A 25,893-nucleotide genomic window follows, 5' to 3' on the forward strand; every position below is an offset into this window, starting at 1 on the left:
CCTTGATTTATTTAAGCGAGCATAATTATTTTTAAAGTGTTTCCATTGACTCCAAACTTGTCAGTGTCTGCAGAAAGAAATTCATATTTCCTAAGAGCATGCTAACCCAGGCAATATTAAATCAAGAGAGTAGAGTATGAGTTCCTCGGGCCAACAAACAATTCTAATTGCTATTTCCAAATAGGGATGTAGGATGTGATATATTCTTAAGAGAGGGCACCAACTGACAAGCTGATATAGACCTAGCAGTGCCAATTTCTGGGATGGATCTAAAAAAATCACATCCATAAAAATCTGTTTACCTGATATTTTCTGATAGAATGCCCTCTGTGTTACCTCATTTTTAAAAAAAATCTTTCCCCCAAATTAGACTGATATTTAAACAGGGAAGTTCACTTTGCAATATTGAATTTCTTTTATAATTTTCTACAAATTTTAAAATCCTTGTCTCTGCTGCCAGTGGCCAATTCTGGCTGGAAATTTTCTTTGATTGTATACTTTTAAAGATATTTACTTCTTTTCAACATCTCTAAAGTGTGCACAACTCAAAGTCCCAGCAGGAAGAGCAGGTAATCTACTTTAGTTAAAGGTCTTCTAAGTTTCCAAGTCTGTTTACTGAGTAGCTCATGCAGCTTAGACTGCTTCTCCAGTTCCCAGAGATACATTGCTTCCATAAAATGCCTTTTGAAATCATTCAAAAAAGTCAGTCAAATAAGTGGACTTGGAAAAAAAAATCTTAGATGTATGTTATCAGGCCTGCCATGGGTAAATAGTTCCATATGCAGCTCCATAATTTATTGTTCTGATATGTTTATACATTTATTTCTCTAATAGGAAGACTTAATGTGTCATTCTTCATATAAATTTAGCAAATGAACTTAAAAAGAATATGGAATTCATTTCAAGAAAATCATATATTGCGTGCAAAGAATCTCTGAAAACTATAAAAGCATCCCTTCTATTAAAAATGATTAGTACTTGAAAAAATAAAATACTTTATTAATTAAAAATGATTAGTACTTCAATCAATTATTAGATAATTTTAATCCAGATAATTACATATTCCTATAAAAATTAATTTTATTTATACAGAAGTTCAAAAGAGTAAGTTTTAGAACTACCAAATATCCCTTTTAAGATATTTATTACTAATGAGTATTGAAAAATAGCTGGGTAACTATTTCATAACTAGATCATTTATTCTCAACAAGTCAGATTGTTTTTTCAGAAAGAGGCATACTTTTGTTCATGTTGTTTTTTAATTCCTCAAAGAAATTAATCACTTATACCCCAAGAGGAAAAACACAAAATTTGGAGTGGTTAATTCTTGGTTTTATTTCATTTTTTCTTTTGTTTTCTTTTATCAGAAACAATATTTATCAGATAAGTTTAAAGGACTTTTAACTCCCATGGTATGCCTGTTTTTTTGTGTTTTTTTTTATATTAAAGTTGATGTATATGTATATGTTTAGTTGTCCATCTTTTCCCCTGAAAGATAAAGCTAAATTTTGCTGGGTAATTGATTCTTCATTGCATTCCTAGCTCCTTTGTTTTCAAGAATATCATATTCTAAGTCTTCTGATACTTTAATATTGAAGCTGACAGGTCCTGTGTAATCCTGACTGTGGCTCCATGATATTTAAATTGTTTCTTTCTGGCTGTTTCAATATTTTCTCCTTCCCCTGATAATCCTGGAATTCTGCTGTAATATTCCTTGGAGTTTCTATTTTGGCGTCTCTTAAAGGAGGTTATCAGTGAATTCTTTCGATGACTATTTTACCCTCTGCTTCTGTGATATCAGGGCAGTTCTCCTTGAAAATTTCCCGAAATATTTTGTCCAGTTACTTTTTTAAAAAATCATAACTTTCAGGTAGTCCAATAACTCTTACATTGTCTCTCCTAGATCTATTTTCCTGGCCAATTGTCTTCTTGATGAGGTATTTTACATTTTCTTCTATTTTTATATTCTTTTGTTTCTGTTTGACTAATTCCTGATGTTTCATAGAGTCATTAGCTTCCATCTCCTCAATTCTAATTTTTAAGTAATTATTTTCTTCAGTCAGATTTTGCACCCACTTTTTCATTCAGTCAATTCTAATTTTTAATTTGTTTTCTTTAGTGGATTCCCCTCCCCCCAATTTGGCTAATTGCATTTTTTAAGGAATTCTTTTCCTCAGCCAATTTTTGTCCTTTCCCTAGCTAATGACTCTCTCTTGCATACCTCTCATTTATTTTCCTATTTTTTCTACTTTTATTTGATTTTTTAAAAATCATTTTTGAGCTCTTCAAAGAAGGGTTTTTTTGTCTTCAGACCAATTTATGTTCCCCTTAGAGGCTGCACATATAGGCAACTTGCCAGTGTTGTCCTTTTCTGTGTATGTGTTTTGGTACTCTGTTGTCATAGTAGTTTTGATGATGAGGGTTCTTTTTTGTTTTTTACTCACATTTCAAGATCTTTAATGTTGAGAGCTCTGGTCCTGGGCCATAGGGTACACTGTCCCAAGTTTCTTATGCTGGGGAACAGGAGGCTGATCAATGGCTGTCTCTTCTGAAGCCTCAGCAGGTCACAGTGGCTTGCCCACTGCACTGGTGTGACCCAGTCTAGTAGTGCCAGTTGTGTAGCATATAACTCAGTTGGTAAATTGTCTTCTGCATTGGGGCTGGGTGAGAGGACCTCACAACTGGCCTGCTATGCCACTAGCCTCCTTATCTCAGCCTGAGGATCCTCAGCTGCTGATCTGTGCTATGGATAAGAACCTTCAGCTGACTTGCCCAGACACCCTCTTCACTACACCGAATTCCCCTTTTACCCAAGTGAGACAGACCTTTTCTGAAGTCCTTCCAAATTATCTTAAGCCAGAAGATTTTTTTCATTCCATCTTTTTGTAGGTTCTGTAGCTCCAGAATCAGTTTAGAGGCTTGATTTAAAGGTTGTTCCCCCCGCACCCCCAGGGAAATATGGGAGAAGTCAGTCAACTTCTTGGCTTCTCTCCACCATCTTGGCTTTTCCTGGTGTGTGTGTGTGTGTGTATTTAATACCAGAGAAATTTTCAGTAACTGTCACACAAACACATACATAAACATGCACAAACACCTTCAATGAACATTCCCTTGTAATAAACAAAAACATTTTTTAAAAATCTAAGAAGCATTAATAATTCATAGCAACTGCAGTATTCCACACCCATTAGATTGTAAGCACTTTTAGTGAAGGGACTGTCTTTTACCTCTTTTTGTATCCCCAGCACTTAGCATAGTGTCTGGCCCATCAAAGATACTTGATATTAACTAGCTGACTGATGGAATGACTGAACCATGGAATTTCACTTCTCTCCTGAAGAGAGACAAATGTGTATTATTCTTTATTCTCTGTACTGAAAATTGCACATTGCAGATAATCTGAATTCAGCTGTCTTTTATTGTTGCTTTCATTTATATCATTTAAAGCATACACATACATTGTTTCCTTGGTACAGCTTTCTTCATTTTTTATCACTTATAACATCTTCCCATGTTTCTCTGAATTATTCATATTTGTTAGTTTCCACAGTTTAATGACATTACATTTGTATACCATAATTTGTTAAACTATTCTCCACTGATGGACACTAATTTAATTTCCTTTTTTTCTACCACAAAGTATTGAATTATTTATTATTTCAATGTTTTCTTCTTTGATTCTTCCTCATTATTTAGGATTAAACAATTTAGTCATCATTTGAGTCCAAGTTATTTCTTCATAATTACTTATTGATTGCTATTTTATTGCATTACGGTTTTTAAAGATTCTGCCTTTCTGCATTTATTTATGCATTATACATACTTCATGCTTCTGTTGTTTAATTAGCTATGAGTCTTTAGGCAGAAGGTAGTTTCTCTCTTTATACCTCTTAACTTATTTTTACTGTTATCATCTCTGAATTTAAAATCACTACTCCTACTTTTTTAGTTTTTCCTGAGAAATTAAAAATCCATTTCTAAATCCTCATGTTAAATTTGTATGAATTTTTATGTTTAATGTGTGTTTTGTATAAGTAACAAATTCTTGGGTTTTGTTTTAAATATATTTTGTTACCTTACTCCATTTCATGCTGAAGAATAATTCATTCAAATTCATTATAATGAATAAATTTGTTTTTAAGATTTAATTTATAAATGAATTTGTTTTCCCACTATTAAATCTTATATTTAATGTTCCCTTCATAAGAGGCCATCTTCTCCCAGACTCTAACTTCTCTCTCAAATCTTCTCATACACATTTCTGTCCAAGACCAGTTCCTGTTTATTTTATTTAAATTGCAAAAACTATTTTATCTCTATTAATTTTTAATTGACCTGTCCCAACCCAGAGAAGAGTGAATTTCATGGGATTACCCACTCCTCTTTTATATCTTAATTTTTTTATTTGACTATCATACTTACTTTTCTGATGTCTTCACTTAAATTTTTCATCCATTTACCTTTGCTTTTTGGTAGTTCATATGCCAGTATTTTCTTTTTTTCCCCCTTATATTTGATGTATAGTCCTATACAATGCTGAAATGTATTTCTAGGGCATATGATCTGCTTCTTCCTAGCCACTCATGATACCTTTTTTTTCTTTGACCTCAGGACTCTGAATTTTGGAAGTAGGATTTCTAGAAACATTATATCCAGGGTTCCCATGTAGTAATCTGTAGGTTTTATCACCTTGAACTTTGGCTTCTGTTTCTGATGAATCTTGGTAATTTTTTTTCATGGTTTTTTATAATATATTCAGTTTTTTGTTATTTATTTGTTGTGTTTTATTTTATCATGTTCTTCTGGGATGATTTTTAGATTGTCTTTTTGGTTTTATAGGCTAGTTATTTTTGATAGTAGCTGCAATATAGGTTTTTTCTACTTTTTCTATGTTTTGTAGCATTGAAATCTTGTCTTTTAGCTCCTCCATTACTATTTTAGGTATACTGCCATTGTTTTGCTAATGTTTTCTACATTCTGATTTAGATTGTCCTATTTATTCTGTCATTATTTTTTCAGTAATCTGATTTATTAGTACAAATGCTTTTAGGGTCTTTGACAGACATTCCATATTCTTTTCTGGGATTTTTCTACAATTAATCTCTCCCGAATTTTAAATCCTGGGAGTATCTTGCTCTGTGCTTTATCTTAACTACATTGAGTTTTCCTTTGATCATCTTTTCACTTTTCCTATTGCCTTTCCACATAATAAGTGCTTATTTAACTCTTGAACTTCCCCTTTGTTGAGGGGTAAAAAAATCTATGAATGAAAAAGTTTGGGGAATATTCTGCAGCAGTGGTTTGTGAAGGCCCTGAGCAGTTGTCTATCCTCCCCTCAGTTAGTTTCATCTTTTTTTTTTTTTTTTACTTCGTAGGCACTGTAGACCCTCATCTACCTCAATAAGAGTCTGTATTAAGGAGGCATCAGCATGTGACCTGAGGTGGGGGTAGTAAGTGAGGAACTACTACCTTTGGTGCATTTTAAGATGATTGGTGAGGGTTCTTGGTGACTTTCCATTCCACCTCAAGTTAACTTCCTTTGACTCACTAGCTACTTTACCTACTGAACATGAGAAACCATCACAGCATGAGCAAGAGCTAGGAGCAAGCAGAGCACAGGGCTAAGATTGTGTCCTTAACATTATGAACAATTTATTTATTTGTTTGTTTATGTATTTATTTATTTATTCATTCATTCATTTATTTAATTATGGGGGGGGGCAATAAGGGTTAAGTGACTTGCCCAGGGTAACACAGCTAGTAAGTGTCAAGTGTCTGAGGCTAGATTTGAACTCTGGTCCTCCTGAATCCAGGGCTGGTGCTTTATCTACTGCACCACCTAGCTGCCCCTGTCCTTAACATTTTTTAAAAATATGTGGGAATTATATTTTAATTTTTTTTTCTTTTATTGTTATTGGAATATAAGCAGAGAGAGCTGAGTTTGGCAGAAGATTTTCACCACTTGATGTACGTTAATTGACTTGTTCTTTATTAAAGTAATATGTATGAATCACCCCGAAGGGACCATGATAGAGACCTGCTAAGAAGTTCAAGGGAAGCTGAATTTGTAGAAATGAGCCTGCAGAAACATGACATACTCATTTGTTGATTTATTTATCATACTAAATTTCAGATCTCCTAAGGAAATGCCAAGCACTTGAGATGGATTTCACTTTGCCCTCTTTTGAAGAGTCTAAAACCCAAGCAAGTTTGGAACACAGTTTTCATTGGGTTTGGCTCTACCTACAGAATTGCAGTAGGACAGAACGAAAGTAGGCTTAGTAGTAAATTAGTGGAACCTGAAGAGTAAAATTGGGAAACTGAAATTCAGGGACACTAATGGGAGGAAAACCTAATGCTGAACTTAAAATGTAAAGCCTTCATGGGCCTCAGTAGTGAAAGAACTTGACAAATGGACAATTCTTTAGCAAAAGGAAGCATTCGAATTACTACATACCTTCCTAACTAAGGGTTAAATGATCAAAATTGATGATTGAATGCAAGATTTACACTAGGAAATAAAAAACTCTCTTGGCATGATTCAGAGTGTCTCAACTGTTTGCTTTTAAATGCCCCATATCTATAAAGGGGGAAATTTTCTCCTTCAAGTTAATATGCTTTTCCTCAGTTGAAAGAAATTCTTATGCTTTAACCCTTGCAATAGAGATAAGTACAGCAGTACAAATAGATACTTTAAAAATTTCTTACGGTTTGTGGTTGTACTTCAAGGCCTGTTTACATATTGTTCCTATCTTAAAGAATAATATCTTTTTTTTAATGATGAAGTAGGTTCCCATCTCCTATGTGAAATATGCAACTATTATATACACATATGCATATTATATGCATATATATATATACACACATACATATATTGATTTTTTTTTCTTTAAAGAGTTACATTTTAAGAGGCAGCTAGGTGGCACAATGGATAAAGCACCGGCCCTGGATTCACAAGGATCTGAGTTCAAATCCAGCCTCAGACACTTGACACTTACTAGCTGTGTGACCCTGGGCAAGTCACTTAACCCTCATTGCCTGCCCCCCACCAAAAAAAAGAGTGACATTGTGCTGATTGGATATTCTGAATTGAAATTACATGGCAAATCATAATTTGGGCCCAGCTAGATTCCAGTTCTTATGATTCCTAGTCTAAATATTCTTTCCACTATCTCTCAGTGCTTAAGAGTTACTTATGCTCCAATCTATGCTTATAGCCAGTTTGGCTCTCCTGAAGTTAGGAATTGAAAAACATTCTGTTTAACTCATTGAAGTGCCTTCTGACTCCAAATCATCACAGTAATTGCTATGCAGCTACTGTTATTTTAATTTTTTTAAAAACTATTTTTTATTCCTTTGCCTTTTTGCATCTGTCTTAAGATTTAGTGAAAAGAGAACTTCAAAATATTTGTTAATGCTCAAATCCTTTCAGCTTCTTCCAGTTATCCTCTGTCAACCCCAATATCCTGATATTTTGTCATTGTGTATGTTCCACAAGGGCAGCTTCACAAGATAAGGAACTGTCTTAAAAGAGAAGTGCTTCTATCTTAAAACACAATTCTGTTTAAAAATTCCCTTTGATGAAAAAGACATACTTAGAGCATTATCCTTAGTAATCTCATTTTTAAAGGACCAAGGTTGTTTGTTACTGCCTTTGCAAATTAGGAATAAATTGTTTTTTGATTTGCTCCACAGTTTTACTTAAGGGACAGAACAATAAATCTTTAGGTAGTAAGAGATAAATGTTAGAAATGCTGTCAGGGTAATTGAGTTATGCTCAGCTATAAGTATGCATTTTGACAGTAATATAGTAGCATCCTTTCAGACAAGCCTCAGGAATGGAAGTTACAGGAAACAGTAACAAATGTTATTTAGGTGGTGGGAGATAGCCTTAGGTGAGTGCCCAGATACTCCAGTGACTAGAATTAAAAAAAAAAAAAGATACTATGTGTTAAATGTGAATTAGAATGGGGAAAGTTGATTACATTTTGAAAATAGGGGTAACCAATGTTAAGTTTCCAGGAAAATTTTCCATGAATCATTTGCTCTCTGGGATAATATGAAATAATGATATTGGTCAAAACTCATGTTTATACTCCCAAATTGTGATTTGTAATTTAAAAGATCTAAGATGGCCCTCCCTGACCCCAAATCATCTCCTCCAAACTACTTTCAATTTTTGGGAATGAGTGAATTAATTTTATTTGGTGATTTCTTTTTAACATCTAGCTAAGATAGATCATCTTATGATAGGAGTTTGGATAAGGTCCTAAGGAAGGAATGGGAATAATTTTGCAAGATGTTGAACTTCATGGGAAGAAGGGCCTAAGTAGGCCCCCAAATTGGAGTTCCTGAAATAGTAAGGAAATAGGTTGAAAATTTCTGGAGGAAAGGAAAAGAGACTATTAGGAATATCAGAAGAAGTACAAAAAGGGAACTGAGAGCATGCCAAAGATCAGTTTCACTGATTTTTTTTTGCAATCTTGCCTGGAAATCAAACATGTGTGAATACTTTATATTTATTAAAGGTAAGCATTGATTAAGAAAATATTTTAATACTTTGAGTCATCATGGAGATATTTTTCTTTTTGGGACTTTGCCATCTGAATTCTAGAGTAGAGTTTCATGACCTGGTTTCCATGATTTAAAAATATAGATATATAGATATTTAATTCAATATAATTGGTTTCCTTTGCATTTTATTATATGTATTTTATACATTTAAAAACATTGTTCTGAAAAGGATTTCATCAGCTTCATAAGACTCATAAAGGGGCCCACAGTGCAGAAATGGTTAAGAACCCCTCTATGCCCAGTCCTGAGTGGGTCCCACAGCATTCCAGTTACCTGAAAGTTTAGGTCCTTTCAACAGAGAGAAAACAAGAAGAGAAATATCAAACTATCACCCATTCTATCTAGGAAATTATGAAAACAGAAAGCAGATTTCTGATTTTTATGTTTATCCTATATTAAGCAATAGGCCAACTTAATTTCAGACAGCAAAAAAGGATCTATAATTCAACCAAAATACTTGATGGAAATGTGTTCTATCAAATATTCCACATGTAGGGATCCAACCAAACACTCATCCTGCACTATATAAAAAGGGATCCATTGTAGCAAAGTGGGTTTGATTCCCCTTTCATCTGTACTGCTTTTCAGAATTAAAGAAGGTACCCTACCTGTCACCCTTAGTATTCATTAAAAAGAAATGTTGGTTATTAAAATAATAGTAATAATAATATAATATCAGTAATGTATTTTTTCTTCTCAATAAACCTTTCTAAATGGGAGTTTGGGTGAGATTGCAGAGCCTGAGGTGAAGGACAGAGTAGAGCATGGAACTCATATGCTTCACCGAGAACAGATGGTGCTCAGAAATAGTCCACTTATGATCATTCCATAATAAAGATTAAAGTTGCATGTCTCCTTCCAGAGGTGTGCTTGGCAGGTGGCCAACAACATGAACACCTTCTTGGACATCCTTTTTCCATACTAGATGTTTTTTCTTCTTCCAGTTATCTAAATCATTTCATTTTTCCCCCACTGATAAATCTTTCTATAAAAAGCCAAGATAAAAAAGTGGTTTTATGTCACCATTTTTTTTCAGTAATAATAGCCTATTAACAGCATTTGGAATTTGTTTTATTGTTCCAGATCTTAATCTTACAATAATGTTTTGAGTCATACACATGTTTGAGCCATAGTCTGTTTCTAAGGTATGTGAAGTTGATAATTAGACAATGAATGCAGGGCATTTTCTCTGTGAAGCTGTCCTTGTGAGCTGAGAAATGTGGGTGTTATAACAAGGTAGCAGCTGTAGCTGAAATTCTAATGCGCAGCAGGGAGTCTGATACAAGGCAGTTTCATTCTTCTCATGAGTTGGCTGGAAGCCATTATTTCCAGGGTATAAAGTAGCTCATTGTTCCAATCCATGACCAGTTGCGAGTTTTCATGAGCAGCCCACACAAGACCTTGAGATGATTATACGCACACAAAAACAACTGGTAGACAACTCTCCTGCTGCAGATTGTGTATGTACGAACCCTTAAAAGTATTCAGGCGACCACAAAGTCACAAGATTTCAGAGGGGGTTCACCTAAAATAATTGATTCAATTGCACCCCAATTGGATCACACTTTCACCTGGTTCCTCCTGCCTATAATGCAATAGTGTGAGCCCCTGCTCAGACCTGTTGTGCATTCTCTATCAATTCTTTTCCCTATAATTGCTTCCTTTTATTCTTCTTGAGCTACCTTTTTGGCACTTTTTCCTACCTATTGCGTATACCAATATAGGTGTTTTGCTTCTAGTTTTTTTCTCTATTTCTGTTTTTTTCTCAATTACTGCAGCAGCCCTGAGTGTGTTGTTAGCTAAAATTCTCTGAATGGAGGATAATTATCTCAATGGTCAATTGTACAGGTTGATTTTGTTTTTTGCAATGGAAATTTATCATGCATCTTAACAGAGACCTAAAAATAAAGTGGTATATTAAAGAAAAAAGTGCTTCTTACTACAAATCAAGAGGTCTGGTTTTAGGGCCATCTCTGCCACTAGCTACCCATGGGCATGAAGTTTTATCTACCTTGACCTCAGCTTCCTAAACCATAAACTTCCCAAACTGTAAAGGCAGGAGCTTGAAAGGACTAGGTGTTCCTTAAGTTTTATTTCAGCATTTCAGTTCTGACTTTTCCTTTGCTCCGTGTGAGTTTGTGTGTGTGTATGTGTGTTTGTGTGTTTCCCTCTAAGGCAGATTCCAAAGCAGTACTCTCTCTTGGATTACATCTTGGCGTTTTCATAGGCCGAATTTGATGGTGAATTATGTAAAAATTGTTTAAGAATACCAGGATAATTGATAAATTTAATGGTTAGGCCATCGCTATTTGGGATTTTTGAGATTGGGAAGATTTCAAGCAGTGTTGACAGACTAGAGAGGAGCTAAAATTGTCCAAACTTCCAAAAGTGAAATAAGACTGGAGTCTACAAACTATAATAAAGTGAGATTGACTTAAATAACTAGAAACATCATAGAATGTATTTATAGAATTTCAGGACTAGAAGATTCCGAGACCATCTAATCTAAAATATACTCCAAAAAAAAAAAAACCACCAAAAAACCCTAATCCGCACTACAACATACCAAAGAAGTCATCTTCAAGTCTCTGCTTAGAGACTTTCAGTGAGGTCATTATCTCCCAACACAGTCCATTCCACTTATAGATAGTTATAATTATTAGAGTGTTTTGTCTTATATTAAGATGAAATTTGCCTTTTAATGACTTCTAGGTGCTACTAGGTAGCACAGTGGATAGAGTGCTGAACCTAGAATGAGAAAGACCTGGGTTCAAATCCAACCTCAGACATTTGCTAGCTGTGTGCTGGGTAAGTCACTTAACTCTATTTGCCTTAGTTTCCTCGTTTGTAAAATGAGCTGGAGGAAAAAATATGGCAAACCACTCCAGTGTATTTGCCAACAAACCCCTAAAAAGAAATCACAGAAAGTCAGACCCAACTGAAAAATTACTAAACAACAACAAAACAATTTCTATTTTTTTCTGATTATGGTCTTTAGGGCGAAAGAGAACAAATCAAATCATCTTTCCACATGGCTCTTCAAATACTTGAAGTCAATTATCATGTCCCTATTGAATCTTGTAGTCTACAAACTAAACTCAAGTCAAATGAACTACATAAGTCTTTATTAAGTGCCTATGTACCAGGTACTTAAAATGCTAAAATTCTCAGAAGGGAGGTTAGCACATGGTAGACAATGTTCTCAACTCTGAAAATAAATGATTGAAGAATCACAGAGGTTTTGCAAACATTCTTAGCCTATGTGAGCTCTGGTACTTTTAGAGTTATTACAACCATGGTTAACTCTGAAAAAAAAACAAAGCTAACAGTGGTCATAAACAAAAGCTTTCTTTATTCTACTACTGGAGGAAAGAAACTAGACATTTATGCTGGGGCATCCTCTATTATGATACCTCCTTTACAGTGGACAAATCTCAATACATATGCTAGTAGCTACATGGTGAGCTGTAGCTCTGATAATGAGGGATAACAGAAAAAATGAGACACGTCTGATTCATGGCAGTACTTCATGAGCAGAAGATGGGTCCTTCAGATGCTTGTCCAAGCTCAGAAACCACCCGGTGCTAGTGTGAAAAAATTCTAGGATTTTTCTGGAGCTGAATTGAGGGTAAGTACAAAGTATGGTTGTTATGCCAAGCTCAGGACATAGCCTGCTTGTGGGCCTTAGCTCTGGATAAATGGTTGTTTCCTAATAGTAAAAAGAGAGGAGTAAAAAGAGATGGATAGTCTTGTCATGGGGATCCTGACAGCGGAGATAGCCAAAATCAAAACAGCCCCTGTCTTTAAGAAGCATATATTTGGGGATGGGTTGGGGCAAAGTAACGTATACAAAAATGTATTAAAGATGTGCACATAGAGATTTCTATGGGGAGGACATGAACAGTTGGAAAGATCTGAATTATTTTTTTTTTCTTCTGTAGGAGTTGGCCCTTGAGTTGATCTTTGAGTGAAGCTAGGAATTTTAAGAGGTAGAAGTAAAGAGGAAATTCATTCCAGGCATGGGAGACAATCTATACTAATAAAAAAGACTAGTGGAAGAATAACATATATATGGAACAGTAGTCAGACCAATGTTAGGATGTAGAATAACTAAATGTATAAAAGTCTGGTAAGATAGTTTTGGACCTTTCCTGTGAAAAGCATAATATCCTCAATTCCTCACATGGCCCATAGACTTTTTAAAAAATAATTTCATTTTTTTCTTTCTTTCTTTCTTTCTTTCTTTCTTTCTTTCTTTCTTTCTTTCTTTCTTTCTTTCTTTCTTTCTTTCTTTCTTTCTTTCTTTCTTTCTTTCTTTCTTTCTTTGCAGGGCAATGAGGGTTAAGTGACTTGCCCAGGGTCACACAACTAGTAAGTGTCAGTCAAGTCTGAGACTGGATTTGAACTCAGGTCCTCCTGAATCCAGGGCCAGTGCTTTATCCACTTCACCATGTAGCTGCCCCCACCCATAGACTTTTTTAAAAATGTATATTTGACTGCAATTAGCCAGCATTGTTTCATGAAAAACAGGCAATGCCAAAACAAAGCTTTCATTTTTGTTTAAAAAAAAGTGATTTGATACATCTGTTTTTGTTTTTGTTTCTTTGGTTTTTTGGTGAGGCAATTGGGGTTAAGTGACTTGCCCAGAGTCACACAGCTAGTAAGTGTCAAGGGTCTGAGGCCGGATTTGAACTCAGGTCCTCCTGAATCCAGGGCCAGTGTTCTATCCACTGCGCCATCTAGCTGCCCCTCTTGATATATCTTTTAAAGCATGATATGTTATATATTGAAAAAATATTTTTAAAACTAAAATTATTTTAATAGAAAAATTTCAGAAGTATTCTCAATAAACTTGGGAGTGAAATATGGATTTCTCATCCTTGACTCTCATTTGACGTACATTTTAAAATGTTAATGAGAATATGAAACAGAAATTAAAGACATAACCTTCAGAAAGAAGAGACTATCTCTATTTGCAGAGAACATGGTGGTTTACTTAGAAAACCCCATAGACTCAACAAAAAAACTGAGATAAGCAATAACCAGTAAAGTAGCGGGATACAACATAAATCTACCAAAATCATTAGCTTTTAAAAAAACAGTAACAAAAACTAGGAAGAAACAAAAGAAAGAGAACCCCCATTTCTAATAACTGTAAAAGGCATAAAATAGCTTGATCACAACCTTCTAAAACCCACTCGAGATTTTACAAATGCAATTACAACTGTATCTTTATGGAAATAAATGAACATAAATTGGAGGGCTATGAATTTTTAATGTTTGGGCCTTATCTGATTTAAAAGAATTATACAATTTAAATATATAGATTTAGTATTATACTAAGTAACCTACAAAGGATTTACTTTATAGAACTGGAAAGATAAGGAAATTCATTGGGAAGAAAAAAATGATGTTTCAAATAAATTAATGAAAAATAGGAATAATGAAGGGAAAGAGTATTTCTCAATATGAAAATATTAATAAAGTAGTAAACCTCAAAACTATATAGAACTGGCTAAAACAAGTAGACAAACAAGGCTGGTAAGCAGTTGAACTCAGTGGTTCAATAATCTAAAGAAAATAAAACTACTAGTGAAGGCATTCCCCTAGATTCCCTACTTTACAAGAACCACAAAGACAATCTGAAAATTAGATTGGCAGAAAATAGACTTAGATGAAAATTTTATAACACATAACAATTGATTCCAGATAGATTTTGTCACATAAATATAAAATCCATTACTTTAAAAGTAAGCTAAATTTAAAAAAAGAAAATGGAAGGAGATACCTTTCACAATTATGGCTATTGTGAGAATTCTTAACTAGATATGGGATACAGGTGAGACTAAAAGAAAAAGACAATTTTAACTATAGAAAATGTTTTCTTAAAAAGGTTTTGTATAAAAAATATCAATATTTTATTTGGGAGAAAAAGGGAATTTGTGAAGAGTCATTTGTGGAAAGGGGAAATCTTTAAACATCTCAGAAAAGAATATGATTTCCCAAAATATAAAGTCCTTGCTATATAGAGACAATATTATTTGGTAGAAAGAATACAACTTTTTGAATTGTCAGAAATGGGTTCAAATTCTGCCTCTGTCATGAACTTTCATGCCCTTAGGCAAGCTACAACTCTCCTGGACTTCAATTTCATCCTCTGCAAAAGGAGGAACTTGGACTATACTGTTTTCTTCCAGCAATAAATCCATAAGCCTATGAAATAAATATATAACACAAAGCCAACCATTCATCAATAGAAAGATGATCAAAGTATGTTAAAAACTTTCAAAGAGTTATGAACTGTCAGAAACTCTAAAATAAGATTTTCCCTTTAAAAATCACTAATAATAAGGAAATGAAAAAAGATATAACAAAATATGGCAATATTCCAAGTTGATGGGGTATGGGAAGACAGGTGCATTAATAGATTCTGTGTAATTATGAACTGGTCTAAGAATTCTGAGGAATTATTTGGAATCATACTAACAATAAGTGACTAAAATGCCCATGCTCTTTAACTGAGAGATCCTACTGTTATGCTACAAGGAGGTCAAAAGCAGATAAAATGTTAATATTTATTAAAATATTCGTAATAATATATTTAATAGTAACAAAAAACTAGAGAAAAATAAGTGTTTATAGGTGGTAAATGGCTAAACAAGTTGTGGTATATGAATGCAATTAAATATTATTTTTTGAAAGAAATTATGAATATCAAAAGTTTAAAGAAATGTGAAAAGGCATGAACTAATTTGAGTGAATCAATCAATAAGTGCTTATTAAGTACCTACTCTGAGTCAGGTTGTAGAATTAGATAGCAAACCATTATAGTATCTTTGCCAAGAAAACCCCAATTGTGGTCATGAAGAGTGAAACACAGCTGAAATGACTGTACAACAATGATCTCCCAGATACTCTGCCTATCCACTTTGGAAAAGTAAGCAGAGCCATGAAAACAATATATAAATGATTAAAATATTGTAACTGAAAACTCTAAAGTAAAGGTGAATGTTGCATAATTTTAATGGTCAATCTTGACCTTATGGAAATAATGATGAAATGTACCTCTCTCTCTTTCTTTGGAGATATGGGCACCTTTGGGTACAGGATGTTATGTCTACTGTGAGATTTGCTTGCTGGGTTGTTTAGTTTTTAACTATTTGGAAAAAAAAATCCTCCAGTAGAGAAAGGGGGCATTATATATCAGAAATAGCTATAAGTGGGGGCAGCTAGGTGGCACAGTGGATAGAGCACTGGTCCTGGATTCAGGAGGACCTGAGTTCAAATATGTCCTCGGACACTTGACACTTGCTAGCTGTGTGACCCTGGGCAAGTCACTTAACCCCCATTGCCCCGCAAAAAAAAAGAAAGAAATAGCTATAACTTTTGAAAGACATCAATAATTAAAAAAAAATTTTTAAAGTAGGTCATGCCAAACTAACTTCATTTCCTTCTTTGACTATGGTTACTGGAAGCTCATATTAGAGGAGTGCTACAAATATGATTGACCTATGCTTTTTTAGTTATTTATTTGTTAATTGTTTTTCCCTGTAAGTGTTCATATTTATCTATCTTTCTATCATCTACATATGTGATATATATGTATATATACATATGTGTTTATACACACATATGTGTGTATAAAATCTTACATCCATGAAAGGAAGTGAACATTTGTATATACAAAATAAAAGAAAAAGATATTGTATGTGAAACTGCTATGGAGCTCCCTTTTCCTTTTAATTATATCATAAATTCATCATGTATCATTCAGAGTTGTCCACATTATCTGTCTCTTTCTGGCCCTCTGTTCTTTGCACTTTCAAAATGTTTCAGTGACCCAATTTCCCTTTTCCTATTTCTCCTCACCTTCCTCCTTCTTTCTTCCTCTTCTTCCTTCAAAACTTATCACTAGTCCCCCTTACAGCCCCCAATGCCCATCCAAAATAATGAAAAAACCAAACAAACCCTGTAATAAATATGAATAGTCAAGGAAAAAATATCCAGGTTCTCCTTGTGCAAGATTATATGTCTTAAATGATCCCTTGACTCCATTAGCTTTCTGTCAGGAGGTGAGTAGTATGTTCCTCATGGATCCTCCATAATTGTGTTTGTAATTTAATTGAATATTTACATCTTTCAAAATAGTTTTTCTTTATAAAGTTTTCATTTTCATATAAATTATTTTCTGGATTCTGTGGATTTTATCCTCCATCATTTCACACACACTTTCAAAGGTTTCTCTGAAACCATAACTTTTATCATTTTTCATGTTGTAGTAATATCCTATTACATTCACATATGACAACTTGGTCAGTCATTCCACAGTTGATGGACATGCCCTTCCTTTTTAGTTATTTGTTTTAGCAAATAAGCTGCTGTAAAAATTCTTGTATATATGGATCCCTTTCCTTTCTTTTGATCTCATGGTACAGGATTAATAGTGACATTATTCACTCAAGAGGCATGCACAATTTAGGGACATGTTAGCATAGTTCCAAATTGTCTTACAAGATGTTCAGACTAAATCCCTGCTCCAACAATAGAGTGTCAAGTTCCCCCAATTCTTTCCAAAAATATCATTTTCTTTTCCTAGTATGTCTATAAATCTCATGTATATGAGGTGAAAATTTACTTTGAATTTTTTTAATTATTGGTGATTTGGTACATTTATATGACTATCAATAGCTTGTACTTCTGCTGTCTATTCATAGCCTAGAGAATTATTCTTATTTTTATATATTTAAAACTGTTCCCTATATAGCTTGAATATCATATCTTTATCAGAGAAACTTAATGCCATTTCTCCCAAACTTGTTTATTTTCTTTTTAATTTTAACAGCATTGCTTTTGTTTGTTCATAAACTTAAAAAAAATTGTAATCAAAACTGTCCTCCTCTGATCCTATCACTTATTTGACCATTAATTCTTTCCTAGTCATAATTTTTAAAAAAAACCTTCCTTGATCTAATTTGTTGATATGACCTTTTATTTATGCCATGCATCCGAGGTTTAAAGTTTATCATAGTGTATGAAGCGAGATGTTGATAAACCTTTTTTCTTTCAGCCTTCTTTCTAATTTTTGTTGATTAATGAGTTCTTATACCAGTAGTTGGGTATTTGTGTTTGTAGAACACTATGCTATTATGTTCACAAGCTTCTATATGTTAAGTACCTAACCAATACTACTTTTCATCTTTTCTTTTTTTAACTAGAATCAATTAATTTAGATGATTATTACTTTATAGGCTTATTTAAAACCAAGTACTGCTAGGTCCCTTACCATCACCATCTTTTTCCTACACTATTCCTCTTAAGATTTTTTTTTAAGAAACCAATGATTTTATTTGAAAATATCTCCTAAATTGTCAATTGATTGTCAAGTGTGATTGGTGAGATAAAGCAAAATGTTGGCAGAAGCTTCTGACCTGGACTATTGCTATTCAAGGGAATACTTCTTTATGCTGCTACACCTTTATTCAACTTGTAAATTCTTCAGATTCTCAGAATGCCATGTATCACATCACACACCTTGGCAAAGACACACCCTATTTCTCCACTCAGTCCAAAAGGTTGGAGATATTCTAGCGTTATTGGTGGGTAGGAGTTTCCCACGACCACCTAGGACCCAGAATTTACAATCCACAAAATTATAACAAAACAAGAGATTACAGAGGGAAGTATGTGATCAAGAAATTACAACAAAAGGTTACTTTGATTAGGAGAACTGAGGATCTCAGCCTAATAGCAGAAATCAACATTTTGGGGAGGGCACCATCCAGCTTGGAGGTTAGTAGGCAAACCTCTTTGATTTGCAAGGGAGGCAGAGGGTCATGGAGGGACAAAAGGAGGACTTAAAAATTGGCTCCCAGTCTCCAGCTGCTTCCCATTGTGGTGAATAGGGCCACATTAATGGCATTAATGGCAGTGCTCTGTTAAGTCTACTACTACTGCCTTCTTCCAGCTGAAGAGAAAGTAGCCCTTTCCAGCTCCTGGTGCTACTGTGATGCAGAGGTATGCATTGTAGGTCATAAAGATAAGCATAAGGAAGTAGCTGACGACCACCTGGATCACATGGTAAACTGTCTGCAGAAGATGAGGTAAAGCATCTGTTGCCCAACAGTTTTGTGTGTTTCCATAAGGATGGTTCCATTTGGTCCTGGGACTGGCATGGAGTTATAATGAATGCTGACCTGGGACTTACGCAGCAAGCTCTCCTAGGCTATCTTGAGGCCTTCATAGAACATGGCTAACAAAAAGATAGCCACAAATGCCCCAGTCATTTCCCCAGGTGTATTGATCACTAATCCAGAAAACAGCACTTCTACATTCTTATATCCAAAATAGAAGGTCATAGGCAGCATCATGTGTCCTCCTCCTCCCCCACCATGAGCATGAGAGTCTGTAGGTGAACGATGGTGAGGCATCATAGTGGTATTTTCTTCCATATGGTGCATTCCATGATGGTGTTCGTGGTTCATCTTGCTAGGAAAGGTGGAACAGCAGACTCTTCTCCTGGGAAGGAGAGTTCTGGATTGCTAAAAGTACAAACAAATAATAATTTGGCAGTTGGCTACTTTAGCTGGTTTCTTTCACCTGAATTGATCTCAGAAACACCGGGCTAAGTCAGCTTCTTCCAGGATAAAACTTCTGAGAGATCCAAACGCCACCACAAGCTACTCGGAGCTTCTTTGGTCCCTCTTAAGATTTTTAACTTTTTGTTTATCTAGATCAGTGCTTGTTAATCTCTTTTTATGATATGGACCTCATTGGCAATTTTAGCAAATCTATGGACTACTTCTTAGAATGTTTTTACATAATTGAAAGAAATGCTTAATTTCACTTAGAAGTTAATGAAAATAAAGATATATATTTTTTTCCTATCCAAGTTTATGGATCTCCTTGAAATCTACACTTGGATACTTTGGGGACATACGTGCTCCACATGAATTTTATCATTTTTTTAAGTCTTGAAAGTAATTCATTGGTACTTTGTTATGGAATGAAGCTTTAAACTTAATATAGTTAATATTGTCATTTTTCTTATATTAGCATTGTCCAACCAATCATAAGTAATTAGCATCTCCTTGATTCTTTATCTTTTACTGGGGTAAAAATTACCTTATAACACTAATCATATAATTCTTGTGTGTACCTTGGTAGGTGTACTTACAACTATTTTGTATGTTCCTTAGTTATGTTATTTGGACTTCATTTTTCTGTCTCTTTCTGCTGGGTTGTAGCGGTAATATTTAGACAGGCAAATGATTGGTCCAGGTTTATTTTATGCTCTGCTACTTTATTGAAGTCATTAATTCTTTCAGTTAATTTTAGTGCGTTCTCTGGGGTTCTCCACGTAAACCCTCTTATCTGCTAAAAGGGATAACTTTTTCTTTAACTGTATTTATTCTACCAATTTCTTTTTTGTGTGTGTTATTGCTGTAACTATCATTTATAGTTATATATCAAATAATAGTGATGATGATCAAAATTACTGCTTTATCCTAAAGGGTTTTTTTGTTTGTTTATTTTGGGTTTTGCAGGGCAATGAGGGTTAAGTGACTTGCTCAGGGTCAGACAGTTAGTAAGTGTCAAGTGTCTGAGGATGGATTTGAACTCAGATCCTCCTGAATCCAGGGCCAGTACTTTATCCACCATTGTGCCACCTAGCTGCCCCCATCCTCAAGGTTTTTAGGGAAGCTCCTATGTCAATTGACTAATTCTCACTCTTGATTTTAGATAAATGTTGTTATGCTACATTAAATAGTGGTCTATTTATATCTATATTTTTAATATTTAAATTAAAGTATGTATTATTTTTGCCAAAACCTTTTTCTGCATCCACTCATATAATCATGATTTTATTGTTTTGTTTATTAATATGGCTTATTATCTTTATAATTCCCCTAATTTTGAGTTGATCTTACATTTTTTGTAAAGCTGCTTTAAGATCACTGTACACAATCATTTTTATATGTGACTATAGCCAACTGGGTAATATTTTATTTAATGTTTTATGTCAGTATCATTACAAATATTATCCTATAACTTTCTTCATTATTATAGGTGAGTAAATCCCATTCATCTTCAGATAGTTGTGTATATTTTCCTTCAAATCTCTCATACTTTTTTTTCTCCCTCTTTACAAAGAAGAAAGTGGTAACAACACTTGTAATTTATAATTGAAGCAATCTGCTTCTGCTTCACTGTTTTTCTTCTATTCCCTCTTCACAGTCCCTTATCACAGGTTCTTTCATTTTCTTTTAATTCCCATTTCACAATCAATCCTCCAAATTTGAAGTTTGTTTTGCTATCATTAATCTCCAGTTTTCCCCTCCTTGTTTTTGTCTGCTTCCTTGTTCAATTTAATATACTTCTTCATCAACCTCTCTTGTGTCTGTTCAAACTTCCTTTTCCTGAAGTTCAGAAAAAGTGAGGTTCATGTGTAGCCTGCCCTCTCACCTATTTCTCTATGTCTCTATAATTTCTCTCTCATGTGCCCTAGTTTTGCAAGTTAATAAATTCCACTCTTACCTCTGTTTCTTCCTTAGTGTATTCATTTTTCTCTTAAGGAAATCAAACAACAACAAATGTCATGGTCTGTCAAATACCAAACATCTGTCATAGTTACTCTCTCTATGACCTGTAAAGATTTTAGGGTTCTGAGGGTATTTTTGTTTCTTTTCTGATTATTAGAATATAAACATTTTAATGTGATAATGCTCAGTTATATTTACCTTTCAATGTTTCTGTTGATGCCTATGTTTGCATTTCAAAGATACTACTTAACTCTAGTTTTTTCTTAAAGAATGTGTTGAAATCCTCTATTTCACTAAAGGTTCATTTTCCCCCCTCTACAATTTTCTATATTTGTCAGGTAAGTTATTATTGGTTGTAAAGCCATTATCACTTCCATTCTAGAACAGTATATTCTAAGGTTGCTTCTTTTTTAGAAGAGGCTGTCAGGCCTTCTGTGATTCTAGCTATGGCTTCTGGATACTTATAAGCATGTCAATTCTTTGAGCTAAAAGCATTGGATTTTTATCTATAATATTTCTCTGACATTTTTCATTCCGGAGTTTTTTTCAGGAAGTGACTAATTGGCATTCATGCCCAGAATCTACCTGGGCTTTGATAGGCCAGCCTTGACCTTATCTTGCTTGGCTCTAGCCAACACTTTTTCCCAAATATCTCTGATATGCCCACCTGCTCTTTTCTGCTCCCCTTTATCTTTTATCTTTATTCGATTGTAAACTCCTTGAGGTCAGTGATTATCTTGATTTTATTTGTATCCCAGCATTAGCACAGTGCCTAGGACATGTTAAGTGTTTATTAAATGTTTTGTCTGTCTTTCTGTTTTGAATTTTCCCTAATGTTCTAATGGATCTGGTCAGTTTTCATTCATGAAATATGGTATCTATGGGGTTTTTTTGTGACTGCAGTTTTCAGATAACACATTTATTTTTTAATTCTTTCTCCTTGAGGTATTTTCCAGGTCATTTGTTTAAAGTAGGAGATAACATATTTTCTGATTTTTTTTTCATTCTTTTGATTTTGTTCTGTATTTTTTTTATCTCATGGAATTGTTGAATTCTATTTGATTAAATCAAATTTTGAGTCTGTTACTTAAGTAAGGTTTTACACCTCTTTTGCTAAGCTATTTATTACCCTATCAATTCATTCCTCTAGGATTCCCTTTCCATTCCTTTTTCTAGAACTTTCATTTCATTTATATAAAAACCTCTCAATTTCTTCTGGGAGTTCTTGCTGATCTTGTAACAAATCTGTGTTTTTGCTGGAAATTTTATTTCTAAATGTGGAATTATTCACTTCTGCATTTGTGTCTTGAGTGTCCCTGGCTTCATAGTATTTCTTTACTATGACTTTTTTTTCTTTTTTTACCCATTTTTCTATATTTCTTTCTTTTCTTTTCTTTTTTTTTTAGGTCAGGCAATGGGGGTTAAGTGACTTCCCCAGGGTCACACAGCTAGTAAGTGTTAAGTGTCTGAGGCCGGATTTGAACTCAGGTACTCCTGACTCCAGGGCCAGTGCTTATCCACTGTGCCACCTAGCTGCCCCCTATATTTATTTCTTAAAGTTGGACTTTATGTAGGTCCAGATTCTGCATATCTTTGGAAAGCATTTCTTTGGTTCTGATCTCTATTGTCTGGGGTCATGCCACTGCTTTTGCCAGGTACTGAGCACTGCATTCTTTAAGGACCTCAGGGACAGCTAAGTCCAACCACTTGTGACCTTATAGTCTGATCTAGATTGCTTCATGGATATTGCCTTCTTAGTCCAAGCTCTTTAGGCTTCTGGCCCAAATATATCTGCTTTCCTCGACTTATCCCTGGTCTATGTACTGGAAGAATTCCATGTGCTATTTTCCTGGGATGGGTTTTTCTTTCTAGACAACTTTTATAATACTTACAGTCTTCTTGACATCTCCGTATAGACTTAGACTGGAAAAATGCACTTAAGTTAATTTCTTTTTGGATCATTACTCAGTCTGACTTATTTTTATCCTTGCTGAAATGGTTATGTTGAATCTGTGCTATTTGGCTTCCATTCATTGTATCATATTCTTGCCTTTAATTTAACTAAGCATTTGACAGTATTTCCCATGATATTCTTGAAGAAAGTAATGAAAATGATAGTTCACTTAAGATAGACTGGTCAGATCTTTAGTTATTCTTAATAGTTCACCATCAGTTTTAAAGAAAGAAAATCTCGAGTGAAGAATCTCAAAGAAAAATACAGAGGCAGCTTACAAGAGGGGCGAAGGGTCTTGAGACAATGTCATATAAAGAACATTTGAAGGAACTAGAGATAATCTGGAGAAAGTAAGATTTAGGGGGTACATGATAGCTTCAAGTATTTGTCCCTTTCAATTGTTTTAGCCAATATGATAGGCATAAAATGAAATCTTAAGTTGTTTAAATTTTCCTTTCTCTAATTAATAATGATTTAGACCTTTTTATATGTCTATAAATTGTTTTGGTTTCTTCACTGGAAAACTGCCTGTTTATCTCCTTTGACCATTTGTCATTTGAGGAATGACTTGAATTCTTATAGATTTGATAAAACTATTTATTATATTTTATATATGAGACCTTTATATGATAAACTGTCTATAACCCCCCCCCAATTTTCTGCTTTCCTTCTGATTTTGGTAATGTGTTTTATTTGCAAAAATTTTTTTTTAATTTTATGCAATAGAAATTATCCATTTTTCACCTTATTCTGTTCTCTATCTCATTTATTCATAAATTGTTCACCTATCCATAAGTTTGATAGATAATATGTTCCATCTTCTTCAAATTTTGTTGTAATGTCTCTATATCTACCAATGATACCACTGTCAGATATATTTCAAAGGTTGAGAACTATCTTTACATGTAATGGAAAAAAAATAAAATACTTTATTCATTAAAAAAAAAAGATGATTGGGGAAAAAGGAAAAGAACCTATATGTTCTAAAATATTTGTAGCAGTTCTCTCTGGTAGCAAAGAACTAGAAATTATGGGTATGCCCATCAATTGGAGAACGGCTGAAGAAGTTGTGGTATATAATTGAGCAACTAAGTCATTTTGACTATTATAAATACTCAAATTAACTACAAAGGACTTATATGAAGGAAGATGCTATTTGCATCTAGAGAAAAAACTGATAAATTGAAGTATGTATGAAATGATTTTACATATATACATATATTTTTGTGTCTGATGTTGGCTATCTCTAAGGGAGGGGCTTGGGAAGAAAAAAGGGAGAAGAAATTGACATGATAACTATTATATATTTAAAAGGAATAGCAACTTGTACATAATAGATTTGTAGTTTCATGTGCAATTATCTTTTTTATTCTACTGTGTTATGGCAATGCTAGTTTTATTTCATAAATTAAAAATATATTTAAAATTTTAAAAAAGAATTATCATATGGTGCATTAGACTTGTTTTGTTTAGCCTGATAGAGATGTAAGCATGGCATGGAAGGTTTATAGTAGCAGGGTTCGACTCGACTCTGATTGTTAGCAATAAAACTCTTAAGTGTTTTCTTATTTTCTTCTTATTATTAGAGCTATCCTCACGTGAGACAAGCTGTCCAAGGAAGTAATGGGTTCCCACTTTTTAAGACTATAAAGGATAAATATTAACTTTTCAAGAATTTTACCAATAGTATTTTGATTCATGTACAGTTTGGAGTAAAAAGTCATTGAACTCTTTTCCAACTCACATTCTTTGGGGGAAAATGTATTTTTTTTCTGATGATAACAAGTTTTATTGACTTAACTATTGTTTATCTGGAAAAGTCAGAGTCTAAACCTCACTGTTGAGAGATCACTTTGTGGCTTTGTTCTGTCAAGTAAAAATAATCATTTATTAAGCATTTTGTATGTACCAGGCACTGTGCTAAGTAATGGGTATACAAGCGGTGAGAAGACAAAAACAGTTCCTACCCTTAAGGATTTCACATTCGAATGGAAAAAGACAATGTGCAAACAACAATGGACAAACAAGATGTATACAGACTAAATGATGGGTAGCCACAGAGGAAAAATACTAACATTCAGAAGATCAGGAAATGTTTCTTGCAGAAAGAAAAATTTTAGCTAAAACTTGAGAGAGAAAAAAGAAAGCCAAGGAAGCCAGAAGGCAGAGGTGGAAGGACACTAGGGGACAGTTAATGATAATGCATTGAGTTGGAGTATGAAATGGAGAAACAACAAGGTCAGAGTTACTAGATCCTATGATGTATAGAGGTAACTACAGTGTTTCCTCTCCTAAATTGCATACAAAACTACTTCACCTTTCACTCTCCCCTGAATTCTGGATCCTTTAGCATCTAGGCAGGGAAACAAATATGTGGTAATCATCTTCACTGTCATCTATCTATCCTATTATATCCAACTTAGATGAACTAGATTCTAGCCAGTGCAATAGCAGCTGTGGAGGATTGAAATATATGATCTGCACAAGATTTGATTTTTGGTGATTCTTTTCTCCCATTTGATAGGGTGTATGGGGAGATGTTGCTCTTGAAACTAATCATGAAATTAGCTATCTTGGGCCATCCCCAATACTCTGCAAGCCAATTTCTTATAGGCAATATAGTTTTGCTTACTATAATGTTCTACTCCTGGGTATGTCCATATACTGTCAATACACCTGCCATCAGCTCCATATCTCTGATTAAGAAGTTCAGCAACACATAGGGTTCCTGTGTTATAGGCTGGTCAATGACCTCAGTCTCCTTCAGGCTGATTGCCAACTCATGGCACTTTGCTGACTCTGCAAAGTGGCCCCTAAAGTGCTTTT

General features: G+C 34.1%; 1 pseudogene; it reads right to left on the bottom strand.

The window, feature by feature from the left end:
- Positions 1–18,492: 18,492 nt before the first annotated feature.
- LOC122738127 lies at positions 18,493–19,055 on the bottom strand (annotated as a pseudogene).
- Positions 19,056–25,893: the final 6,838 nt, after the last annotated feature.

This window comes from Dromiciops gliroides, chromosome 2, assembly GCF_019393635.1.
Source record: "Dromiciops gliroides isolate mDroGli1 chromosome 2, mDroGli1.pri, whole genome shotgun sequence".
In the NCBI taxonomy this organism is placed as follows: Eukaryota; Metazoa; Chordata; class Mammalia; order Microbiotheria; family Microbiotheriidae; genus Dromiciops; species Dromiciops gliroides.